Source organism: Arvicanthis niloticus, chromosome 23 (assembly GCF_011762505.2).
Source record: "Arvicanthis niloticus isolate mArvNil1 chromosome 23, mArvNil1.pat.X, whole genome shotgun sequence".
Lineage (NCBI taxonomy): Eukaryota > Metazoa > Chordata > Mammalia > Rodentia > Muridae > Arvicanthis > Arvicanthis niloticus.
The window spans coordinates 44211229-44236282 of NC_133430.1; the positions used below are offsets into that span (position 1 = coordinate 44211229).

Consider the following 25054-nt stretch of genomic DNA (forward strand, 5'->3'; position numbering starts at 1 on the left):
AACAAAGGGCCAAGATGTAGAAATGCATTCTCTCACAGTTTGAAAGGCTAATAACATGAATTGGGCTGCCAACAATGTTAGCTTTTGTTGGGGGCTGGGGGAAGACTGTGTCCTATGCTTTCCTCATGTGATTACTGGCAGTCACATGATTTTTTGCAAGGGTGCCTCCAACCTTTGCCTTCATGTTCATTCAGTATTATCCTGTGTCTCTTTATCTTTCTGCCTCTGTCTCTTTTTCTGTCTGTCTATGTGTTTTTGTCTGTCTGTCTCTCACAGAAAGAGACACAGAGAAACAGATAGGGACACACAGAGGCACACACACACACACACACAGAGAGAGAGAGAGAGAGAGAGAACACAAGAGTGCATCGGTAGATAAGACCCTGTAATAGGTGAGCAGAGACATGAAAAACCATTTCACATAGGGCACTAAGCTTAAGAAAATGTTCACCTCATCTCTAGAGTGAATCTTAAAATTGAATCCATGCAACAGGAGTGACCTTTATTAGAAATACAAAGCTTTCAGAGTTGGGATTGAAACCAAGGTCTCAGGACCCAAATCTAAACTTTCCCCCACTTTCCAGCTGGATAGCTTCCAGGTATACACAATCTTGAGCTGCCCTGCCGATTGCCACCCGGATATGTGAACTATCGGCAATATCAACTGTATTTCACACACTTTGCTCATGCTCCCACCCCCTCTACTTAGAGTAGAAACACAACACTCCTTTGCCTGCATGTGCTGACACTCTGAGAGCAACTGCTCTGGGTTTGCTATGATTGAATATGGCAGGAGCTTGCACAGAGACAGCTCCACATGGCTTCCTTGCTGGAAACTCTTGCTCATCTCAAATTTTCCATGGATGCGGCTTCTGCGTCTCCTCAACGCTGGGTTTCTAGCCATTGCGACCGTGCATTTTGCCCACTAGTCTCTGAAGTCTGTTTCTCACCTTGAAGACTCATTTCCTCTAAAGCCACATGAGTCTCCAAATGACCAGGCTGCACCAATTCTCTAGTTTTTGCCAGTTCTGCTTAAAATCTATTTTATTTAAGTACCTTCTTGATAAAATGCCATTGATGAGCACAGGTGATGTCAGGGGAAGCTCCTAAAACATTCACGATACTCTTGCTTCATTTTGCTTCTCGAATACTTAGTGTGGGGGCATGGAGTGATCAGAGTAATTGTTGAGTCTTTTGCTTTAAACACCTATCATTTCTTTTTGCTGAATTTAAAATTCTTTTTTAAGCTATTTTTTTTACTGCGTATTCCAGGCAGAGCTATTGGAGATTTGGATTAAAATGGAGTTATATAGAAGTTTGTGAATTAGCATCAATATAGGAGTTAGTAATGGTTGGATTTGGTGTTGACAGAAAAGGAAAGGAAGACACAGAGACTCCTGGATTTCTGCGGGGTTCATTCATTGAGCCAGGAATTCCTACAGAAGAAACAGATTACGTATTATGCAGAGACTTAGTGGTGGATGTTTTGGGTAGGACTTTGAGCTACGTTCACCAATGTGGGAGAAAATGCCAGCTCAGCAGTTAAATACTTGACTTTTGATGTATAAATGGTTTCTAGGGCCACAGGGATGATAATTTGGAAAAATGGAATAAGAAGAGAATGAGAAAAGACAAGGTTGATCTACATTAAATTCAAATATTAGAACTCAGTCAGGCAAATCAGCAGCAAGGCTTTCAGTTATATGTAATTAGGGAAATCAAGACTTACGGAAACAACAGAAGGTAGTGTACTAGGGACTGGGACACAGGCGGCTCAGTTGGTAAAGTATCTGCCTTGCAAACATGAGGACATGGGCTCAACCCTCAGAACCCAGTTTTAAAAGCCAGGCATGGTGACACATACTTAAAATCTCAGTTCTGGGGAAGGAGACACAAGTAAATCTGACAGCCAGGCAGGCTAGCTTACTTGGTTGGTTCCGAGCCAATGAAAGACCCTGTGTCAAATAAAGATGCCCGAGGAATGACACTTTACGTGAGGGGATAGCCCATTGGGAATCCAGGGTTGACTAGATTCAGCAGTTGAACAATGCCATCAATTTCTTCCTTTCTTTCTACTTATGCCTAGTGCTTTTATGTGGTGTTAGCTTTCTGTGGGATGAATGGAGAGCTGAGGCGGCTCTCTTTACTATCCATGACGCATAGAGGGAGGAAAAAAGAATGTGTTTATTATTTTCTCAAAAAAAAAAAATGTTTTCTTTTTCCTTAAATGTACCAAGAAAAGTTTTTCATCTTGCTAGATAAAATTGGGCCAACATACTCATGTCTGACCCCGAATTTGGTGTCCATAGAATGAGGTTATACTGACTGGCATACACTGAGAGAGGAATCTAGTTCTTCACTGTTGGTTGGGGCAGTGAATCCTGAGGCTCCAGGACCTGAACAACACTAGTTTCATGCATCAAAATAAGATAGCCTGAATTTGGGAGAAACAATCACAACACTTACCAGAAGCAAGAAGAAAAATGGATTGAGAGAGGCTGGGGGTCAAGAAATAAAGACAGCTTCCCCTATCGTTTTCATGTTCAGAAAGGGAGCCAAGGTTGATTGGGTAGTTTCTGCTGACTGGCCAGTAGGTTTGGTGGTTCCAAGGGGGCTGGGGAGCCTTGGGAAATGAGAGAGACGAGAGAGAGAGAGAGAGAGAGAGAGAGAGAGAGAGAGAGAGAGAGAGAGAGAGAGAGAGAGAGAGAGAATATGTTACTGAGAAATGGAGCCTTGGGAAATGAGAGAGACGAGAGAGAGAGAGAGAGAGAGAGAGAGAGAGAGAGAGAGAGAGAGAGAGAGAGAATATGTTACTGAGAAATGGGGGTGGTAGAGACATAGTTTTCAGTGGAGAAAGTGTTTGTCTGCACGTGTATATGTTTACTCTGAACATAGAAATTGACATATTCAAACTCTTATTGAGTTAGCCGGGCAGTGATGGCTCATGCCTTTAATCCCAGCACTTGGGAGACAGAGGCAGGCGGATTTCTGAGTTCGAGGCCAGCCTGGTCTACAGAGTGAGTTCCAGGACAGCCAGGGTTATACAGAGAAACCCTGTCTTGAACAACATACTTACACATGTACCACAGTATGTAGTATATTGCTAGACCCGTATCTTGACAAATTGTCTCACAGAGTCCACATGACAGTAGCTCCATGGTTATAACAAAGATTATTAGAGACTGGTGACCTTCAATCCAGTAAAGTACTAGTTTTCCTGTCTATACAATTTTCCTTAATAAGAGTTAATTTCTCTACAGTGCAATAAGGTAATTGGAGTTTAACAGATTATATTATATGTTTTATAAAAAAAAACCCTGGAACTTCAAAGTTTCCTAATACAAATAACTAATTTATTATTGTTTATTATTATTATTATTAATTTATTGTGAAAGTATGCAGGAGCCTGTAGATGTCAGAAGGGCATCCATTTCTTGGAGCAGGATTCACAGGTATATGTGGATGGAAGGGGCCTAGCTCTGGTCTTCACAATGGAGCATCAAGCTCTTAGCCTCTAAACCATCTCTACAGCCCCAAGAAATGATGTGTGTGTAAGAAAGAAATGCCAGTTTTCTTGAATCTGTCATTAATACACATGAATTATCATGCAATATCCTATGAATATGTAAAGTGATTATAAGTTGCAATGGTTCTCAGCTGCTCATGCTAAAGTCCCAGGAAAGGACAAAGAGTGGGCATACTTCGGGAAATACCTCAGAAGAGTAATTAAAATGAAGAGTCCTGAGATCACAGCTTCACACTCAGACATGAGGAGGAAAATGGGAAGAAAGCAGTCAACGTACAGAATCCTCCAAAAGGTCAAAGATGGTGGCCATGGTAACAGTGATTTAGGAAGCAAGAAAGAGAGGGGATAGGAAGAAACACAAATCTCTAAATTAGTTGAATTTAAAAAAATCTTCCCTCCCCCCTCGTGTGTGTGTGTGTGTGTGTGTGTGTGTGTGTGTGTGTGTGTGTGTGATAAAGGTTAGGAGGGAGGAAAGAGAGAGTAAAGATGTATGAATGTGTGAGGACGGGTGCACACAGTCCACAGCTCAAGTGTGAGGGTCAGAAGACAACCTCCTGGGTCAGTTCTTCCTTCCCCATTGTTTGAGACACAGTGTCCTCAGGGCTCATCCGCTCTTTACAGCAGGCTAGCTGGTGGGCAGCTTCTGGGGACTCTCCTGTCTTGTCTCCCATCTTGCTGTAGGACACTGGAATGCATGCGCATTTATCTTTATGTGGATTAGGAATCTGAATTTTCCCGGCAAGCACATTACCTACTGAGTATGTTCCCAGCTTAAAGGAGCAAGTCTCAGCAGTAGAGACCTTTCAGCTGTGGGCACCATGCTGTGTGAGACTGGCAGTAACTGCTTCCAGTGAGGTGGTGACAAAGGTCTATAGGAGATGAGGAAACTTTGAACTCTGAGACCTGGTTGCTACTGGGATCTGTCTGGTTAATAAAGTCTCTCAAGATGAAGGTAGGAGACAAAGAGATGCTAAGGATGTGACCTAGGCTGGCACTAAATAGCTGTCTCAGGGACATCACTGAAGTAAGACTTTAGAGGTAAGTCATGTCTTGGTCACTATGTCTAACTCTGGGCAAGATGCCAATTGCCTCCAAGGTTTTGTTTGCTCAGAGGGAATTCCTTAGAAGGAATTATTTGGTTTAGCTCCTTTCTAGGTACGAAGATGCCCCTCTTCAACCATCTGGTTATAGTAATCTGTTGCAGCCTGAGTTAGTCACACTTCTCCCTCCAATTCTTGGCAGGCTGTCAACCGCAAATAGGAACACGAAACCAAAATAACAGCTTTACTACTGATGGGCTGAACTTGAGGCTGCAGGCTTAGAGCAGAGCTGGAAAGCACTGTTGGTGTCTGAGCCCTTGTGCTCGGAGCTGCAGAGGGAGAGAGAGAGAGAGAGAGAGAGAGAGAGAGAGAGAGAGAGAGAGAGAGAGAGAGAGAGAGAGAGGAAGCACATAGTATTTGTTGTTGACACCTCTGAGCCCTCCCCAAGACACGCCAGGTCTCATTGCTAGTTTTGACCACTCTCCCTCTCTGGGACAATGAACAAGAACAAGGAAAATAGACAAGGGGTTTTTTCTCGATATCATCTATTTAATGAAAGTGTTGCTTTATTCTGGGAAGGGACTTGGGGAAAAGAAGAAAATATCTTTCCCCCTGTATGACACACAAGCTGACAACCAAAAGGACACAGTTTCTTATATTTCTGCAGTCACACATATGTGTAAGACACATGCAGAATTAACAGGGAGAAAAAGTTCTCTCCACGACGACAGGATTCCAAGAGCGTTTCCCCAGGCTTTGCCAAATGTTCCATTTGCAGCTTGGACTCGACTCAGAATCATAGGGTTCCTAGGCAACACCGCCAGAGGCAGGAACAGCCTCCAAGTCATTACTAACACAAGTTAAAACAAACAGAGTTCTGGTCTCCCTTGCTCTACCCAGTTCAGCGGAGGTGTGGATCTCATTGCGAGTGGCCCACTTCTGCTGATGTGAACAGCTGTAGCAACTGTGATAAAAGCCAGGTGAGGAGGTCGTGAGGAGAACACAAACCTGCAGAACACAGGCCTGCCGTCCCAGCTGTCTGGCTCCTGACTCTTTCCTGTGACACTGTGTTGGCCGACATGTCGATACTCCCTCAGTCTGAGACTGTATTTACTCGACTGGAAAGCAGCTAGCCCAATGGAACCCAGGACCTAGAACGCTGACATCTTTGAATGCTAGGGAATCCTGTATAGACCCGTCAGGGTTGGCAGACTCTGGCAGGCCTTCAAGGTGATACATGGGTTAGCAGGAAAATTTTATTTCCATTCAGACTTCTTCCTTGCTGGGGTTTTTCTGTAAGTCCACTGTCAGATGTTAATTCAGTGGGAGTTAGTTGGAGGCTAGAACAGTACAGGAGTTTCTATTTAAATTAATTGTTTAGGAAACTCTGCATCTATAGTGTTAGAAGCTTTAAAATCTTAGTGTGAATGAGCTTCCATGAGTTACATATTCCATGGAATATCTAGCTGATAGTAGACTTTCCACAAGAAAGGTGCAAGGTGACATGTGTGTCACATGCAGATGAAGAAGTAAGGATGGCACAGAACAGGAAAGGGACGTTAGGAATGGCCATTGCAAGGACAAAAGTGTCACGGGGAAACCATGGCCAGTCAGCCTGATGGTGATGACTGCAGGAGCTGGTTAAAGAGGCAGGGGGACTTTAGTGGTCCCCTCTGTCATGCCTCTTGGAAATGTTCTGATAATTCCTGACCTCAAAATAACACCATGTGTCCAGGCCTAGAGTTAGAGTTCAACAGTTCTGTCCTGAAGAGGAAGCCTTCCATCCCAAACTCAAGGGCCGATTTAAGCACTCTCCTAAACATTAATCAACACCTTCTACACACACACACACACACACACACACACACACACACACACACACACACCAGAAACCACAAGAACAAACAACATGATGACCTCAATTTAAATCTCAGCGTGGGTTAACACTGCCTGGAATGTCAAGCACACAGTGGCCAGTGCTAACAGTGCTGATGATATCAGGATCAGCAGGTGACTGATTCTTATTTACTAAAGCCTGTGGGTGCCCCCTTCCTGGTACTCTCTTCTGTCCCTCATTTGGGGAAGTTGTTCCTTTTTTTTTCTTTTTTTAATCTTACTCTGTGAAGGATCACCACACAAAGAGATCAGAGCTACAGATCTGGGAAACACAATGACCTGGAGCTCAAGCAAGCAGAACTTCCTTGTAAAGAGGACAACTTTCCCACAGCTTTAAGAAAGTACAAACCATTCCCAAGTGGATGCAGGGATGCAGAAATATTGCCAGGGCAAGTCAGAAAGCCCTTGCTGTGAATTAGTAGGTAAGTGCCGGATGACTCCTGAGTGCTGGAGTGGGGCACAGATCTTCTACCCGTACTCTCCTCCAAGAACATTTTGGGCTTTGCTGGTAGGTGAGAGATTAGTCTGCTGTGCTAGTAAATGCAACCCAGAGACAGCGAATTAGTAAGTTGGGAGAGAGGAAAGTAGCTCATGACGATGAAATCATTTAATAAAGCTTTCCTCGGCCAACCCAGCAATAACAGGATGCTCTAGCCGCTGAGAACCTCAGCTAATTGCAGTTTTACTGCACAAATCAGACATGGCTTTTATTCCTTCCATGCATCACTGTTAAAGTCCACGTAAAATTTATTCATTTGTAGGACAGGGCAACGTCTCAAGAGACTAAACAGCCGGCTGCAGAGAGGAAAACAGTGGGGTTGAATTTCTGTGTGACTTCAATCTCCGAGTTATTTTATTTTGATTCTCAAAATAGGGAAACCATCACGTTATTTAGTCAACTCGGGCAGGAAATCAAATCTCACTCTTCAGTTCCGTTGATGTTTTTCTTCGATTGAATTATGCGGTTCCATGTACAGTCACTCCCGCACCAGCCCTGCTGTAACGTTTAATTAGCAAAGCACCAGTGACGAGTGCTGGGCTGAGATCCAGTCATTTCAGCTGGACTCCGGGGTCCCCAGAGAGCACAGAATTGGGGTTCAAACCCAGCACTTTTGGTTACTTTGAATTTTGTTTTTGCCACATTTGACATCAGTTATGTTTTTTTTAAAAAAAAATTCTAGAAAAGCAGAAAGAAGCCCTATAATCATCAGCAAAAATGATGGAAGTTTAAGTTACTGATGTAGTTCTTGTGGTTTTCTCCAGTTTGCCCTGTCTTTCTGGTTTTGATATTATCATATGGCCAACAGACATCTTCCATCTCAGGGGTCTTTGTGGTGGAGAAAGTGTAAACACCAGATGTTTGTCTTATCTTCCCCAAAGTTCAAGCCCTAAATATGACATCACGAGCCCAGAGAGATTGATGAAGCTGAGGACAACATAAGCAACAGAGATTCCTAGACAGTGGCACAGGGCAGATGGCCAGGGGCTAGCACACTGCTTCTTGCAATGCAGATGTAGGACACAATGGCCTTGCATCTTGGTGAGTGAGAAGCTAAAGAGTCATGGTGAGTCATGGAAGAGTGAAGAAAGACTTACTGTCTGCAGCGAGGCAAGCAGAGCACAGCTGTTTCCAAAGCAAAGCTCTTTCCAAACAAAAAAAAAGAGAGTGGAAAGTTTATTTGAGGAGTCTGTTCACATCCAGAGAGGAGGCCACTCTAGGTCTGGGCCTGTTTCTGCAGCATGCTCAAACTAAGGCCACAATTTAAGAAGGAATGATGGTAGACACATGTAAGGCATGCTTAGCTGAAGGTCATGAAGTACTTGTCTAAAAGCTCCAGATAAGCTGGTCCTCATGGCATGAATCTGTCATCCCAGCGCCTGGGTGGTAGAATCAGGAGCATCAGAAGTTTAAGGTCATACTCGACTATGTAGAGAGTTTGAGGCCACTTGGTCTATATGAGACCACATTTCAAAGAAAAGAATGAAGGAAGGAGGGGGGGTGCAGGGAACAGCATCTAATTCACATTCTTTAATGGATAGTTACCTCTAGTCCATGTTCTTTAATGGGAGTTACATGAAGTCCATGTACTTTAATGAGTGGGAAGCTACTGTATCCATCTAACCATCTAAGGAGGAGAAGGAACTGAGTTCAAGAAGAGTCACAGGATATTTAAGTTAGTACAGCTCTGAGAACACTCTTGGAGAAGTGATACTTTGCCAACTCCTTCCTCATAGCATGGTAGTGTGTATATATGGGCAGTCTGAGTAAGTAAGGAACACAGTCCATAGATGTCAGATTAGATCCTATAGACCCCCCGTCTCTAACCCAGTGAGATCTCATATATGCTCCATTTATGTTTTATATTATTATTACTGCCAAAGATATATGAATTGTTGCATTGACTTTTGGTATATTTTCTTTGACCCTAGAAGAATTAAAGTTAGACTACCCCTCCACACCTTAGTGAAAAGCTGTGGGTGACTCCAGAGGTGCTCAGGGGGCAGATAACCCTCAAAATATTAGGTGTATCTTTTCTGTTCCAGCTTGAGAAAGTTCAGTTGATCAGTGTAAGGAACCATATTAGCCCAGGACCCCCAATACCAAGTTCTCAGCACAAAGGAGATTTATTCCCCCAGAGGGACAGAGGGCAGGAAATAAGAGACAATGTCAGGAGATGGAGGATGAGGGAGAGAGGAAGGGAACAAGAGAGAGGGGACAGGGATATTTGTACTGGCGTGAGGGCACAAAGGACTGCCTCTGATAGAGAGGGAACAGATGTGTCGTACAGGCAAATGGAGGTTTATAAAGGTACAGTGGCAAACCCTGAATTAGGTTAAGGTGTTTAATTTTGATTGGGTGTGTTAATAAGGTGAGCTAAAGGGGGCTTTTGATTGCTGGACTTTCAATACTTTGATAGAGCTGGGCCTTGGTAGTCAGCCTCAGAAGGCTGAAATTGGCCAAATAATGTATGAACCTTGGGGGCTGGCTTCAGGAATGTAATCTAATGGTTTTTAGCAAGGCAGAGGGATTGGGGGAACAGAGTAAGGCCTGCCAGAGCCATGTTTGCCATGCTCAGTCCAGCTAGAGTTTCTTTAATCAGAGAAACAAGCATCTAGAACCAGTAACTGTTGGTTCAGAATAGTGAAAACTGACGTAAGATGTAGCTGATGAAATTCAATTGTCTCACCATTTAATGATGGGGGAGGGGCAGGAGAGGCAGAGTAAGGCAAAGTAGGAGCGGGTGGTCTTTTCCAAAATTACTGGCATTTTCATTTTTTCCCACAATACTGAAAGCCAAATATATCCTCAGAGAGGAGAGGCTTGCATCTAGAGGGAGCAGTAAAGACAGAACAATGGAATCGATGGTTTCGGAGAAAAGCAATTCTGCAGCATTTGGCCTGAGAATCACTAGGTTCAGACCATTACTGAACCATTCTTCCTGCTGCTGATGAGCGTTCTGTGAGCCAGAGATCCCAACCATGGAATTAGGAACTGTCTTATTTTGTTTTTCTTATCAGGGAGTGTAGTAAGGAAGAGATCTTTACGATCATTAATACGGCAAAGCGATAATTGTGGGTCTCGATTAGAGAAAAGACCAGATGTTAGGAGCGGTTGTAAGGAAGCCTGGCTGGGCGTGTGTGTGAGAGAGAATCTGTCTTGCCAACACTACTCTTGGCAAGAGAAACTTCATCGAAGCAAATTGGGGATTTCGAAGCTTTGCTTGCGAGCCAGCATGTGGCATTTCTATGTAAACTAAGGGAGAGGGCACTATAGTATAAGAAGATAGTCCTCTTTCATTCCTGTCTATTATGTTACCGAAAGAGACCCACCAAAAATATACAGGTAGGCTTGATCTTCTATTAAAATGAATCAGCTGTCTGAGGCAACATGAAAAAGAGAATTTTAGCCTAAGTTGGGCTGCTGAGTGAGGACAAACATCCCATCATAAATGAGATGGAAGAGCCTCTTCGATTTAGATCAGCAACAAGAAAAAATTGTTTCATGTCGATTGAATCCAATTTCCTTTGATAAAAGCTGTCTTGTGGCCACATTTAGGTTTCTTGTGCTTTCTTTGGTGATGTGCAGGTTAAGACACATTAGATCTTTCTCTTCTTAGGAATTAAACATAGGACCTTATACTCACACACGATAGGCAAGTACTTTACAACAGTCACACTGTCAGCTGCTCCCCCCACAGCTTAGCATTTGTTTGTTGTTTGTTGTGTGTGTGTGTGTGTGTGTGCACTTGCATAGAGGTGTCATGTCATACATGTAGAGATCAGAGGAGAATGTGCAGGTGTCTTTTCTTGAATCATGTAGTTTCTGGAAGTCAAACTTTCGGGTTGAGGCTTGGCAGTAATCACACTTACCCCTGAGCATTCTCGATGTCCCTGTTTCTCAGCTTTATAGGGTGCTGTCCATTTTCCCCATGAGGTGACTGATTATGCATGCAGAAGTGGGAGATTTCTCAGTTTCCTTTTACTGGTGATGTATAACTGTGAAACTTTTATCCATTTGAAAGGAGCCACAGTGAGTTGCTCTTTAAAGAGGATCAATGACAGGAATGAAGACGTAGACAAAGTACAACCCAGGACATGCTGTGTGCACTGAACCCAGGACATGCTGTGTGCACTGGACCCAGGACATGCTGTGTGCACTGGAGTGTGACCTCCCTGCCTTCCCACCATGATGCTGGTTTCTTGGGAGATCTTATCACTCCTTGATCTCTGGGGAAGGGTGATTTCATTATCCTTGTGGATTCCCCCAAGATGCTGCTCCTGTTTCAGCCAAAACCGTCACTTATGTTCACTGTGCTAATGATTGAGGATCAATTTCCAAAAATAGAGCTAGACAGCAATCAAACTTAGAGAAGAACAGATGACAGTAACCAAAAGTACTAGGAGTCACACAGCACACAGAGAAATTAATGCTGGCAGCAGCACAGCCAGACATAAAATACAAAATACACTGCATCTGCTTGGGGGAAAAAGAAAACTTTGTATTAAGTCTTTGTTACAATGTACTTCAGATCTCAGTCATTTTAGGACTGCCAACATCGCACAAATAAAATGTATTCCAGGAAATTCTGGGTAGAAGCAGAACTTATGGCTTCCAAACCACATTCTGAACCATCTCTGTCTTTACAAATGTCTGCTCAACACAGATCCACAACGGCAAAGGACACCGATGGTAGCTGCATGAGCAAATGGTTGAGATTCTAAGAAACTATGATGACTTTGGTCATCTCAAGTGCGTCTTTCTGACATTCCTCTCACACAGACCTTCCAGACTCAAGCGGTGCCTTCATGTGGATTTTCACCTGCTTGCTAACACTGTTGAAATAGTCCATACTCAATTAAGAAAGCGCTTTTTATGTTAGCAAGCCTTCTAGTCAGTACCAGGTTGCAATCCTTTTTCTTATTAACTAGATTGTCTCCCTCCCCACTTTTAAGAAACTCATGCTTTAGAAGAAACTCAAGCCTAGAGAAGGCTGTTAGCCTGTTTCGTTCCTTGTAGGGAACAAGAAATCTGCTGAAAGAGCTAAAAAGCATGCCTCAGACAAAGAAGCAAATGAACTGGATCGCCCTAAACTAGTTGGTCAAACTGTAACTTAAAGAATTTACATAGGAAGACTTCTGCTATGTTTGAAACCGTTAGAGTGAGATTGTCTATTCTCCAGTACCAAAGCAGGATAGAAAGACAGGAGCATAAAGGGGACACAGGTAAGAAGAGGAGCCCCTCACCCCAGAATTTGGTGGAAGCCTTTGGCAGCTGAGAGTTAAGAGTTTTAGCAGGACTAGCAATATGGGGAGGGGGTGTTGCCTACACAGATACAATACTCCTTCTACATAAAGATGTTTCAGATAAGAATGTGAAAATGGTAAGGAACCATGGTCTTCCTTTCTTTCCAGCCTTAAACCTACAATTTTCTAAAAAATCTCAAAAGATATCCTATGCGCAGGAAAAAGCATCTTAACTGCCTTGTGCAGCCTTTTGGCCAATGCTGTTGTCTTCTCTGGTTGTGATTGTCCCCAAGGCTCTCCTGAATCCACAGTCACATTTGTCAGAGAAGATGGAAAAGAGACAAGTCCATTTCTTAGTAATCCTTTGAGGTAAAATTTGAGAGTCACTAAAACCACTTCTCAGCCTTAGCTAAGATACTGAATGAAGCAGGACCCATGTGTGGGCATATTTTATTCTTTCCCTGAAAACCTCTTTCTGTTGACTCCTGTCCTTAAATCCACACAAAAGCCTCTTTTTAAACCTCTGCCCCTGCTTCTTATTCATTTGTTCTAGAATTCATTTCTCCAGTGAAGTCAACCTTACTTGAGTGGAGCTCATAAAGAATGAAAGAGTGTTGTCCAGGGAGGTGCTGGGCCTCCCACTGAGGCTCCACCACTGATACTATCATGTCCTGACTCATGACTTAAACACCCTTCATTCTGTCTACATGATCGTGAAGTAGGACTAAACTTTTCTGTTGGGCCCAAAGCTTGTCTCTACTACCTGCTACCTGCTATTGTGCCTGGGAAACCAACACTCCATCTTCCTTAGTTCCCCAGTAAACTAAGTGTATTTCACATCTGTTTCTGGCACCAAGTGAGAAGGTAGTGTTCAGAGACATTCAGGAAGAAAAGTGGCCAGAATGAGGGTGAGCAGGGAATTACAGAGCCTTGTGGGTAAAAGGCAAGAGAAACTTGACTTACCAGTAGAACCTTCATTCATTGCTGGTGCTAATCCTACAAGAATCTAGCAAGTGGTTCCTTCATTGAGAGTGGGTTCTGTTGTTTCCTCTGTACTGTGTCCTCCTCCACACACTTCTGCGTGTTCTGACTTCAAACATACTCTACACTAGTGGTTCTCAACCTGTGGGTCATGACCCCACACAGAGGTCATACATCAGATACCTTGCATATTAGATAATTATATTACAATTTGTAACAGTAGCAAAATTACAGTTATGAAGTAGTAATTAAAATGATTTTCATGGTGGGGGGGGCAGGTAACCACAATGAGAAACTGTATGAAAGGGCTGTGGTATCAGGAAGGTTGAGAACGACTTCCCTGTATGCTTTAGTCTGGTCTGGGAAATGTTCTTCTGTTCATCACACAGTTGTGACAACTATTCATTCGTCATTTTTTTTAAACATTTCTTATTTTATTGAAAATATTTTTTGTATAATATATTCTTCCCACCCCACCCCCGATCCTTGGTTTGACTTTGGTAGACCATATATCTCAAGAAATTTGTCAACTTCTTTTAGATTTTCCAGTTTGACAGAGTATAGATTTTTAAAGTATGTCTTTATGACTCTCTGAATTTCATTAGTGTCTGTGGTAATGATCCCTTCTTTTGTTTTTAATTTTATTAATTTGGATCTATTCTCACTATGCTTTTGTTAATTTGGCTAATGGTTTATTAATGTTATTGATTTTCTCAAGGAAACAGCTCTTTAGTTCACTGATTCATTGTTGTTGTTGTTGTTATTTCTATTTTATTGATTTCATCCAGAGTTTGATTATTTCTTGCTGTCTACTCCCTTGTGTGTTGTTTCTTCATTTTGTTCTAGAGCTTTCAGGCATGTGGTTTAGTTACTAATATTTGACAGCTCCGGTTTCCTATGTAGACACTTAGTGTATGCTATGAACCTGCCTCTTAGAAACACCTTAGTTGTGTCCTTAAATTTAGGAATGTTGTATTTTCATTCTCATTCAGTTCTTAACTTTTTGTTTGTTTGTTTGTTTGTTTGATTTTATTTTATTTTATTTTATTTTTTTTTGAGACAGGGTTTCTCTGTATAGCCCTCGGCTGTCCTGGAACTCTGAAGTCCAAGCTGGCCTCAAACTCAGAAATCTGCCTTCTCATTCAGTTCTTAAAAGTTTTTAATTTCTTCCTTGACCCATTTTTCATTCAGTAGTGAGTTGTTTGGTTTCCATGAGTTTGTAAGCTTTATGTTGTTCCTGTTATTGTTGACATACATCTTTCATCCCTGGTTGTCAGATAGGATGCAGGGTATTATTTCAATTTTCTTGTGTCTGTTAGGACTTGTCCACATATGTAAGTCATTTTAAGAGAAAGTTTCATGAGCTGTTGAAAAGAAGGTTTTGAGTTTGATGAAATGTTCTATAAATATTGAAATATTGAATAGCAATTCAATTACAACATTTCTGTTCAGTTTTTAATTGAATGACCTGTCTAGTGGCAAGAGTGGGGTATTGAACTCTCCCACTATCAGTGTGTGAGTGTCAAGATGTGATTTTAGCTCTAGTATTGTTTTGTGGTTTTTATGAGCTTGGGTACTTTTATGTCTGGAATTACAATATCCTCTTGGTGTATTTTGCTTTTGATGGATGTGTAGTGTATTTCACTGTCTCTTCTGAGTAGTTTTAGTTCCAAGTCTATTTTGTCAGACATTAGAACAGCTACCCCTGCTTGCTTCTTGAGTTCATTTGCTTGAATTATCTTTTCTACCCATTAACTCTAAGGTGATGTTTACCCTTGATGTTGAGGTATGTTTCTTGTTTGCAGCAGCGGGATGGTTCTTGATCTCTAACCGAATCTGTCAAGCTGTGTCTTTTTACTGGGGGAAATGATACCACGAATATTGAGTTCTATCAATGAAGAATATTTATTGATTCTTGTTGTGATGATGTGGGTGGGGTTTTTGTTTTGGTTTTGTTTTAGATTTGCTGGTCCAAGATTATTCATTTCTTGTAGGATTTTTCTTTCTTTCTTTTATTTATTTATTTATTTTTTGGTGGGGGCAAGTAGTTGACCTCTTCAAATTAAAGTTTTCCTTTGAACACCTTCTGGTAAACAGATACTACTTAAATTTGGTTTTATTATGGAATGTCTTATTTTCTCCACCTATTGTGATTCAAAGTTTTGCTTACTATCATAATCTGGGTGGGCATCTGTGGTCTCTTAGAGTCTATAGAACATTTGTCTAGGTCCTTCTGGCTTTTAGAGTCTCAGTTGAAAACTTAGTTGTTATTCTAATGACCCTGCTTTTACATGTTACTATGTCATTTCCCTTGAAGCTTCTAATATTGTTTCTTTGTTCTGTATGTTTAGTGTTTTGATTATTATGTGTCACAAGACATTTCTTTTCTGGTCCTATTTCATGTTCTATAAGTTTCTTATACCTTGATAGGTACCTCCTTCTTTAAGTTAGGGAAATTTTCCTCCATGATTTTGTTGAAAATATTTTCTGTGTCATTGACCTGGGTTTCTTCTCTTTACTTTATTCCTATTATTGATAGATTTAGTATTTTCATACTGTCCCACATTTTGTGCCTGCAATTTTTTTTTAGGTTTAACTTTTTTGGTTGTTTTTGGTTGTTTGTTTGTTTTTGGCTTTTTTTTAGGTGTCCATTTCTTTTACCTTGACTTCAGTGCTTGAAATTCTCTCTTCCAGGTCTTATATTCTGTTGGTGAGGCTTACTTCAGAGGTTTATATTTTAGTTTCTAAATTCTTCATTTTCATCTTTTATCTTTTAGATAAAAGATCACTAAATTAAAGCAGGTTTAACTTAATGATTATATTTCTACTTTCCTCTTACTAAATTTTTATTATTTCATTCCATTGTTTGTTTTTTCACAGACTTCATTAAAAGATGTATCTATGGCCACAGCACTCCATAAACAAATACCACTGGGAGAAAGCTGGTCTCCCAGGAGTGCAGACACACCTGTGAGCACAGGTAAGACCACCACTTCTGCTCAGAGGGCCCCACCTGGAACTCTCAGGACAGAGGAACCGAGGAGCAGCCTGGGAAAAGATCCTTCTGGTTTCCACCTGCACCCTGGAGCTGATCCTGTGCTACAGTGCATGGAGCTGATCCTGTGCCTCAGGACTCCATACTCAAATACCTCAGGGAGTGAGCAGGTCTCCCAGGAGCACTAACACACCTGTGAGCACAGGTAAGACCACCACTTCTGCTCAAATTCCTAGAGAGGGTCATGCCCAGAACCATAAAGACACAGGAACCAACGAACAGCCAGGGACAGGATCCTTCCACTTTCCATCTGCACCCTGGAGCTGAACCTGTGTCACAGCTCTCCATACCCAACTTCATCCCAGAGACAACTGGTCTCCCAGGAGTACTGACACACAGGCTAGCAGGAGGGACAAGCTACAGTCAGGGACAGCAAGACCAGCTAACACCAGAGATAACCAGATGGCAAGAGGCAAGGTCAAGAACATAAGCAACAGAAACCAAGGCTACTTGGCATCATCAGAACCCAGTTCGCCCACCACAGCAAGTCCTGGATACCCCAACACACCAGAGAAGCAAGACTCAATTTAAAATCACATTTCATGATGACGATAGATGACTTTAAGAAGGACATAAATAACTCCCTTAAAGAAATACAGGAGAACACTGGTAAACAGGTAGAAGACCTCAAAGAGGAAACACAAAAATCCCTTAAAGAATTGCAAGAAAACACAACCAAACAGGTGAAGGAATTAAACAAAACTATGCAGGATCTTAAAATGGAAATAGAATATAGAAATCACAAAGGGAGACAACCCTGGAGATAGAAAAACTAGGAAAAAGATTAGGCGTCACCAACACAATACAAGAGATAGAAGAGAGAATCTCAGGTACAGAAGATACCATAGAAAACACTGACACGACAGTCAAAGAATATGCAAAATGCAAAAAGCTCCTAACCCAAAACATCAAGTAAATCCAGGACACAATGAGAAGACCAAACCTAAGGGTAATAGGTAGAGATGAGAGTGAAGATTCCCACCTTAAAGGGCCAGTAAATATCTTCAACAAAATTATAGAAGAAAACTTCCCTAACCTAAAGAAAGAGATGCCCATAAACATACAAGAAGCCTACAGAACTCCAAATAGATTGGTCCAAAAAAAGAAATTCCTCTCATCACATAATAGTCAAAACACCAAATGCACAAAACAAAAAAAGAATATTAAAAGCAGTAAGGGAAAAAGGTCAATTAACATATAAAGACAGACTTATTAGAACTACACCAGACTTCTCATCAGAGACTATGAAAGCAAGAAGATCCTGGGCAGATGTCATAGACCCTAAGAGAACACAATTGCCAGCCCAGGCTACTATACCTAGCAAAACTCTCAATTGCCATAGATGGAGAGACCAAGATATTCCATGACAAAAACAAATTTACACGATATCTTTCCATAAATCCAGCCCTACAAAAGATAATAGATGAAAAATGCCAACACATGGAGGGAAGCTACACCCTAGAAAATGCAAGAAAGTAATCTTCTTTCAACAAACTCAAAAGAAGATAGCCACACAAACATAAAAATAACATCAGAAATTATAGGAAGCAACAATCACTACTCCTTAATATCTCTTAACATCAATGGACTCAATTCCCCAATAAAAAGACATAGACTAACAGATTGGATATGTAAACAGGACCCAGCATTCTGCTGCATACAGGAAACGTACCTCAGTGTCAAAGACAGACACTACCTCAGAGTAAAGGGCTGGAAAACAAGTTTCCAAGCAAATGGTCTCAAGAAACAAGCTGGAGTAGTCATTCTAATATCAAATAAAATCAACTTTCAACCAAAAGTAATCAAAAAGGATAAGGAAGGACACTTCATGCTCATCAAAGGAAAAATCTTCCAAGAATTCTCAATTCTAAACATCTATGCTCCAAATTAAAGGGCATGCACATTCATGAAAGAAACTTTACTAAAGCTCAAAGCACACATTGCACCACATACAATAATAATGGGAGACTTCAACACCCCACTCTCATCAATGGACAGGTTATGGAAACACAAACTAAACAGAAACATAATGAAACTAACAGAAGTTATGGACCAAATGGATTTAACAGATATCTATAGAACATTTCATCCTAAAACAAAAGAATATACCTTCTTCTCAGCACCTCATGGTACCTTCTCCAAAACTGATCATATAATCAGTCACAAAACAGGCCTCAACAGATACAAGAAGATTGAAATAATCCCATGCATTCTATCATATCACCATGAACTAAGGCTGGTCTTCAATAGCAACAAAAACAACAGAAAGCCCACATATGCATGGAAGTTAAACAACACCCTACTCAATGATAACTTGGTCAAGAAAGAAATAAAGAAAGAAATGAAAGACTTTTTTAATTTAATGAAAATGAAGACATAACATACCCAAACTAATGGGACACAATGAAAGCCGTGCTAACAGGAAAACTCATAGCTCTGAGTGCCTCAAAAAAACAAAAACAAAAACAAAAACAAAAACAACAAACAAACAAACAAACAAACAAAAACTTGAGAAAGCATACACTAGCAGCTTGACAGCACACCTAAAAGCTCTAGAACAACAACAAAAAAGCAAATACACCCAAGAGGAGTAGAAGACAGGAAATAATCAAACTCAGGGCTGAAATCAACCAAGTAGAAACAAAAAGAACTATACAAAGAATCAACAAAGCCAGGAGCTGGGTTGGTTTTTTTTTTGTTGTTGTTGTTTTGTTTTTTTTTTGTTTTTTTTTTTGTTTTTGTTTTTTTTTTTTGAGAAAATCAGCAAGATAGATAAACCCTTAGCTAGACCGTACCAAAGGACACAGAGACAGTATCCAAATTAACAAAATCAGAAATGAAAAGGGAGATATAATAACAGAAACTGAGAAAATTTTTAAAAATCATCAGATCCTACTACAAAAGTCTATATTAAACAAAACTAGAAAATCTGGATGAAATGAACAATTTTCTAGACAGATACCAGGTACCAAAGTTAAATCAGGAGCAGATAAACCATCTAAACAGTCCCCAAATCCCTAAAGTAATAGAAGCAGTCACTAAAAGTCTCCCAACCCCTCCCCCAAAAAGCCCAGGACCAGCTGGGTTTAGTGCAGAATGCTGTCAGACCTTCAAAGCAGACCTAATACCAATTCTCTTCAAACTATTCCACAGAATAGAAACGGAAGGAACACTATCCAATTCGTTCTATGAAGCCACAGCTACACTGATACCAGAACCACACAAAGACCCAAACAAAGAAAGAGAACTTCAGACCAATCTCCCTTATGAATATCAATGCAAAAACACACAATAAAAATCTCTCAAACCGAATCCAAGAGCACATCAAACTGATCATTTACCATGATCAAGTAGGGTTCATCCCAGGGATGCAGGGATGGTTCAATATATGGAAATCCATCAACATAATCCACTACATAAACAAACTCAAAGAAAAAAACCCTCATGATTATTTCATTAGATGCTGAAAAGCAATTGACAAAATTCAACATCCCTTTATGTTAAAAGTCTTGAAAAGATCCTGATCAATATAGTACTTGAAGGTCTCGCTAGAGCAATTAGACAACAAAAGGAGGTCAAAGGGATACAAATTGGAAAGGAAGAAGTCAAAGTATCACTATTTGCAGATGGTATGGTAGTATACTTACGTGACCCCAAAAATTCCACCAGAGAACTCCTAAACCTGATAACTTCAGCAAAGTGGCCAGATGTAAAATTAACTCAAAGAAATCACTAGTCTTCCTCTACTCAAAGAATGAATGACCTGAGAAAGAAATCAGGAAAATGACACCCTTCACAATAGTCACAAACAATATAAAATATCTTGGTGTGACTCTAACCAAACAAGTGAAAGATCTGTATGACAAGAACTTCAAGTCTCTGAAGAAAGAAATCGAAGAAGACCTCAGAAGATGGAAAGATCTCCCATGCTTGTGGATTGACAGGATTAATATAGTAAAATGGCCATGTTGCCAAAAGCAATCTACAGATTCAATGCAATCCGCATCAAAATTCCAACTCAATTCTTCATTTGGAATAACAAAAAAACCCAGGATAGCAAAAACTATTCTCAACTATAAAAGAACTTCTGGGGGGAATCACCATCCCTGACCTCAAGTTGTACTACAGAGCAATAGTGATAAAAACTGCATGGTATTGGTACAGAGACAGGCAGGTAGATCAATAGAATAGAATTGAAGACTCAGAAATGAACCCACACACCTATGGTCACTTGATCTTTTTGACAAAGGATCTAAAACCATCTGGTGGAAAAAAGACAGCATTTTCAACAAATGGTGCTGGTTCAACTGGAGGTCAGCATGTAGAAGAATTCAAATTGATCCATTCTTATCTCCTTGTAAAAAGCTCAAGTCCAAGTGGATAAAGGACCTCCACATAAAACCAGATACACTGAATCTAATAGAAGAGAAAATGGGGAAAAGCCTCGAACACATGGGCACAGGGGAAAAGTTCTTGAACAGAACATCAATGGCTTATGCTCTAAGATCAAGAATTGACAAATAGGACCTCATAAAATTGCAAAGCTTCTGTAAGGCAAAGGACACTATCAATAGGACAAAATGGCAACCAACAGATTGGGAAAAGATCTTTACCAATCCTACATCTGATAGAGAGCTAATATCCAATATATATAAAGAACTCAAGAAATTAGACTCCAGAGAGCCAAATAACCCTATTAAAAATGGGAACAGAACTAAACAGAATTCTCAACTGAGGAAACTTGAATGGCTGAGAAGCACCTAAAGAAATGTTCAACACTTTAGTCATCAGGGAAATGCAAATCAAAACAACCCTGATGAGATTCCACCTCACACCAGTCAGAATGGCTAAGATCAAAAACTCAGGTGACAGCAGACGATGTCGAGGATGTGGAGAAAGAGGAAGACTCCTCCATTGCTGGTGGGATTGTAAGCTTGTAATCAGTCCGGTGGGTCCTCAGAAAGTTAGACATAGCATTACCTGAGGACCCAGCTATACCACTTCTGGGCATATACCCAGCTCCAACATGTAATAAGGACACATGCTCCAGTATGTTCATAACAACCATATTTATAACAGCCAGAAGCTGAAAACAACCCAGATGTCCCTCAAGAGAGGAATGGATACAAAAAATGTGGTACATTTCTACAATAGAATACTACTCAGCTATTAAAAATAATAAGTTCATGAAATTCTTAGGCAAATGGAAGGAACTTGAAAATATCATCCTGAGTGAAGTAACTCAGTAAAAAAAAAAAAAAAAAAAAAAAAAAAAAACCCACATATAATATATACTCACTGATAAGTGGATATTAGCCCAAAAGTTCAGAATACTCAAGATTCAATTTACAGACCATATGAAGCCCAAGAAGAAGGAAGCCCAAAGTGTGAATGTGCCAGTGCTTCTTAGAAGGGGGAACAAAATACAGGAGGAAATGTGGAAACAAAGTGTGGACTGAAGGAAAGGCCAACCAGAGACTGCCTCACCTGGGGATCCATCCAAACCAGGACACTATGGACACTATGTGTATGCTGGGAAGTGCTTGTTGACAGAAGCCTGACATGGCTGTCTTCTGAGAGGCTCTTCTGAGAGGCTCTGCCGGAGCCTGACAAATACAGAGGCAGATGCTTACAGCCAACAATTGGACTGAGCATGGGGTCCCCGATAGAGGAGTTGGAGAAGAGACTGAAGGAGCTGAGGGGGTTTGCAGCCCCATGGGGTGGGGGAGCAACAGTGTCAACTGGCCAGACCTCCCAGAGCTCTGGGGGAATGGACCACGAACCAAGAGTACGCATGGAGTGACACATGGCTCCAGCCGCATATGTGGCAGAGGATGGCCTTTTTGGACGTCAGTGGAAGAAGCAGCCCTTGGGCCTGAGGGTGTTTGATGCCCCAGTGTAAGTGGAAAGACGAGAGTGGGTGGGTGGGTGGGTGGGGGAGCACCCTCATAGAGGCAGAGGGAGAGGGAATGGGATAGAGGGTTCCAAAGGGGAGATCTGGAAAGGGGGAAACAATTGAAAAGTAAGTATCCAATAAAAAAAAAATAAAAAAACAACAAAGATGTATTCATATCCTCCTTAAGGTCCTTGAACGTTTTCATAATTGCTGTTCAGAGTCCTTCTCTTGTGCTTCAGTTATATTTCTTAGATCCTACTGTGCTAAGGTTGTTGGGTTCTGGTGGGGGCATATTGTCCTGCTGTTAATATTTGAATTTTTGTGCTAGTGTCTAGGCATCTGGAGTTAGGATGACTGAGGTGATTCTAGGTGTTGATTGCTCTTTGATTTTCTCTGGGTTTTGGGAAAATATGGTGGCTGTGGGTTGTCTGGCAGAGAGTGCTTTTGTAGGTTGGTGGGTGGCAGAAAGGGATAGAGACGGGCTATGAGAAAAGGCTGAGGGGGCTGCGGGAAAGTGTAAGAGGATTTCGCCTACACCAGGAAGTGGAGTCCCAGGAAGTGAGAGGTGTGGTGAGAAGAGGGGATCCTGAAAATAGATACCAGTAAGACAATAATATGGAGGACAGGAATGGAAGGGCTAGGAGGACCCTGGGTCTGCACCAAGAGTTGAGAATCTCCAGTGCATGTAGCTGAGGTGAGAAGAGCGGCACCTGTCAGCAGGTTGCTACAGGGATACGGGTGTGACAGGCGTGATCCCTAATGGAGGACAGAGAGAAAAGTGAAAATCGCTGGAGTCCAGGTCCAGTGTGGTCACTGGGGATCCCAGGTAGAAAGTGACATTTGCATGTTTTATCTGGTGAGTGATGCTGGCTTAATAAGAGTATGCAGAGTTTATTGGGGAAACCGTGTTCAGTCTCTCTGCATACGGGTCTTTAAGTACCAGCTTGAGTTCCCTGAAACCTCCAGATTAACCTTGCACAAACTAGCGTGAAATCGTTTCTCTCTTTCTTTGATACTGGTTTCTTCCAAAACACAAAAGTGTAAAGTGAATACTGGGGAGCAGGAGGGTGTTTGGATCATTTGTTGTTTTAAGACAATACAGCTTTGGATCGATGGGCTCAGTAGCGCCTGTGCTCTTCGGTTCCTGGATACGTTTCCAGAAGCTCTGAGAACACGGAGAGATGATAGCCTTTAAACACTTCAACCAGAAACACTTTCCATGCTGTAAAAGCACCCAAGGAAAGTGTTGGGAGGGAGCCATGTGCCTGCTTCTCTGAAGGAGAGAGAGAGAGAGAGAGAGAGAGAGAGAGAGAGAGAGAGAGAGAGAGAGAGAGAGGGGTGAGGGGCTGAGCATTTTATTGACCTTGGTGGAAGGAACAGAGAGGCCTCTGGGTAAGAACAAATGTCCTTTGTATATTCCAGCAGTTGTTACTGCTTGCTTATGGCTTTTACTACTGTGCAGTATTAGAAGGCTCTGAAAAATAAACTCAGGAGTGGCTCAGTATTTACTGCCAATCCTTTCAAATATACCTCTTGTCTCTGTGTCTTCTTTCTGCCTCTCCTGACTTTAATGATAGCGGTCTCTGGCAACTGCAATTACACAATTTTTTAGATTTTGTAGAGAAGGTTTTGTCCATGGTTTTCTGAGGAAGGTACAATATATTTAGTGACCTGGAAAAAGGTTGGGGAAAGACTTCAAAACTATTATGATGTGCATGGACCAGGCAAAGTGCCTGTAAGATACCTTTAGTCTTTGGACCCTGACTAGAGATAGTTTAGATCCTAGACATGAGAGGGGGAAATAGGTTTCAGAGAAGCACCTCACACCCGGGGACACTTCACTGAAAGAGAAAGTGATTATGGTGGAGTTGCACCCCAGTGGAGGCCATTCACCAGCTAGGGGTGGTCCCTCCCAGAGCCCTCTAAGGCACTACAGACTCAGAGCTCTGGCATAAGAAAGAAACCCAGAACACGATGGTTTGTGTAATGTCATCTGCTTAGATTGTATTAGTCTAGCCTTCCACATTTTGTGCCCATCCCTATATTATAAAGTATAATTCAATAGACTCACAACTGTTCATGCTACACCAAGAGTTACAGGTTAAAAAGAGTTACATTGTTTAAAATGCTAATAAACGTGAAAGACGTAATACATCTCAGTGTGAGCCTAAGTCACTGCACGGCAAAGGATGTTAATGGTGGGTAGGGATGAGAAACCCCAGGCCTAGGAGGCATTGCTCTTTGTTTCCAGAAGGTTGGAATAAACAGGTCATCCCATAAGTCACTGGGTACTGGGCATGCCAGAAACACCATGTTGCCTTTCAGGATAACTTATCTAGACCTAAATTTTAAATATGTGTACTTCAGCGTTCTTTTGAGGTTTTGCTCATGGCAAGGGGACTAAGGAGAGTTATCACACAGAGAACAGAACAGGGGTACTGCCAAGCACATAAAAAGTGTTCACTGAGAAGAACGTGCTGAACTGGATGCAGGTCCATGCAAACTGATCCTGTGTTAGCATCATCACTGGTTTTAGCTACAGAAACAGAACAGATGGAGAGCCTTCAGGCTTTTACAGTGAGTGACAATCACTCACTGTGAGTACATCAGTGAGCATCTGAGCTCGGTGGCCGTTGTTCTCAATTACTTTTAGTGACACACTTTTTGTTGTATAAACATGTGATTGTTAAGATTAGAGGTTCTCCACAAAGATCCAAAGATCATGGGGCTTGAGAGTAGGGATGAGTGTAGTGTTGGGAAGAATCTTAATGTGGGCAACTTTAAAAAGATTTATATATTTTATGTATGCAAGTACACTGTTGCTCTCTTCCAAAACATCAGAAGAGGGCATCAGATCCCATTACAGATGGTCTGAGCTACCATGTGGTTTCCAGGAATTGAACTCAGGACCTCTG

At 41.5% G+C, this 25054-nt stretch overlaps 1 protein-coding gene across 1 annotated transcript in view; it reads left to right on the top strand.

Annotated features, from left to right (window-relative positions):
• Positions 1-25054, top strand: part of L3hypdh (trans-L-3-hydroxyproline dehydratase) — a 642804-nt gene that overhangs the window by 340984 nt on the left and 276766 nt on the right. The window lies entirely within an intron of this gene.